The 2,500-nt window shown below is 37.4% G+C and overlaps 1 protein-coding gene across 8 annotated transcripts in view; it reads right to left on the bottom strand.

Annotated features, from left to right (window-relative positions):
* The window catches only part of LOC144967356 (rabphilin-3A-like), a 160,855-nt gene that overhangs the window by 137,050 nt on the left and 21,305 nt on the right, over positions 1 to 2,500 (bottom strand). The gene's annotated exons all lie outside the window — the stretch shown is intronic.

The raw sequence follows: 2,500 nt of genomic DNA, 5'->3' as shown, positions 1-2,500 counted from the left end.
TTTTTTGTGGAAGTCCGGACGTGTTCCTTACCGCTGCACGAGCTTGCGAGTACGCGTTGGGAACAAAGTTCTAATTCCAAGACGCAAGAGTGTAAGAAATCTTTTATTCTACCCCATAATCGATTCGGATTTGGTCATCTCTGAGTAAAAGAAAGAGTATAAACACATTTTCAGAAATAATTAAAAGATAGGCTACTTCATTTTTTCAAAAATCTAATTTTAGTGAAATTAAGCGATTGATAATCTGACGTCACAAAGTATTATTGTAAACTTGATATCATTACGCGTTACTATTTAGGGAGAGGGGGTAGAATAATACAGTTGTACTCTTTAAAAGAAAACAACATACATTTAAAATGTTAACCAGAAAAAAACCGTTCTTCAATTAATATCGATCTATTAAAATAACCCCCCCCCCCCCCCCCCCCCCCCCCCCCCCCCCGGCTTGTCGAAAACGAAGTCCCAGGTTTGAAAATTTTTGACAAGATGGGGGCAATTTTAGATCAATAATATGTGAAGAACGAGCTTTCTGGCCATTTTAAGCGCGTATTTTTTTTATCTTCAGAGTATATAATATAGTGGTAATCCATCGATCGACCTGTCAACCCACACGAACAATCCTGGTTTGGATCCACCCATCACAGACATCAACACATTGAACTCACGCTTCTGACAGTGATTGAGTACTTGGGTCTAAATTATGTACATGAGATAGATAGATGGATGGATGGATGGATGGATGGATGGATGGATGGATGGATGGATGGATGGATGGATGGATGGATGGATGGATGGATGGATGGATAGATAGATAGATAGATAGATAGATAGATAGATAGAGGGATTGATGGAGGATGGATGGATGGATGGATGGATGGATAGATAGATAGGGAGATAAAAGGATAGATAGATGGATAGATAGATAAAAGAATAGATAGATTGATAAATGGATTGATATAGATGGGTAGATGGATGGCGAAGAGAGAGAGAGGAGAGAGAGAGAGAGAGAGAGAGAGAGAGAGAGAGAGAGAGAGAGAGAGAGAGAGAGAGAGGATTGTTGTGAGGGTGAGGACCATTAACATCTCTAGATGATAATGGTGAGGACCTATGGCACTATGAATTAACCGCAACACAAACACAACTGGAATCATTCCCTCTAACTGGCGGAGTCTCTAATGTCAACGTGATATTATTTGAGGGAATAATAATCATCATGTTGTGTTGCGTTATCGCCGCACTGTCGGGGTAACAATAATTACTAATTAATCAATGGGTAGGATGGAAGGATTGAGGCATGCACGACTGTGCGGGGTAACAATAATTACTAATTAATCAATGGGTAGGATGGAAGGATTGAGGCATGCACGACTGTGGGATACGGAATGTGTTGTTTTTTTTGTAAGGCAATGGAAGAAATAATACGATGGAATGGATTGATGGATAAAAAAACATGCATGGATTGTGGACGGATGTTGTATGAATGGATGGCAGGATTGATGAATAAGACAATGTTATGGATGGATAGTTAGATAAACAGATGGATAGATAGATAGATAGATAGAAGATAGATAGATAGATAGATAGATAGATAGATAGATAGATAGATAGATAGATAGATAGATAGATAGATAGATAGATAGATAGATAGATAGATAGATAGATAGATAGATAGATAGGTAAATGGATGGATGGATGGATGGATGGATGGACGGATAGATAGATAGATAGATAGATAGATAGATAGATAGATAGATAGATAGATAGATAGATAGATAGATAGATGAATGGATGGATGGATGCAGATTGATAGATAGATAGAAAGATAGGCCAAAGGTAAATTGATAGATAGATGGGATAATAAGACAGAAAACTAGATGGTGATGGATAAATAAGACAGATAAATAGGTAGCCAGATCGATATTCATCCATGTATCTCTCTCTCTCTCTCTCTCTCTCTCTCTCTCTCTCTCTCTCTCTCTCTCTCTCTCTCTCTCTCTCTCTCCTTCGCATTGTCTATCTATCTATCTATGTATCTGTCCGTCGGCATTTTTGTCTATCATCTATATACCTATCTGCCTTGTCATAAGTATGGGTTTCCACATGAAATCAGTTTATTATTTGTTTTCGGTTTTTATTTGTGTGTGTGTTGTTTTTGTTTATTTTGTTTGTTTTCGTTTTGCTTTTTTGTTGTTGTTTTTATAATTTAGAAAAACCCCAAAAATCCGTAATGTACACAAACAACAAAATGGTTCAAACATAATATAAAAATAACATGGAACTCGGGACGACGTAGAAACACAAGTTATTTTGGAAACATCGTGAAGTAAAGAGGGTGGAAGATGCGACGTGTACTTATATACAGGCCTGATAACCCAAATTGTTATGATCCCATTGTTGTAATGAAAATACTCTCATAAACCAACGCATAATAGTGTCCATTACAACAATGTTAAAACAGGCCCATAACTGCGTGCGGTTGTATCAGACCTGAAAAAAATAT

Source organism: Berghia stephanieae, chromosome 3 (assembly GCF_034508935.2).
Source record: "Berghia stephanieae isolate SIO BIC M18660-M18661 chromosome 3, UCSD_Bste_1.3, whole genome shotgun sequence".
Classification (NCBI taxonomy): domain Eukaryota; kingdom Metazoa; phylum Mollusca; class Gastropoda; order Nudibranchia; family Aeolidiidae; genus Berghia; species Berghia stephanieae.
The sequence above is the reverse complement of the archived record's forward strand: the minus strand, read 5'-3'. Positions and strand labels throughout refer to the sequence as shown.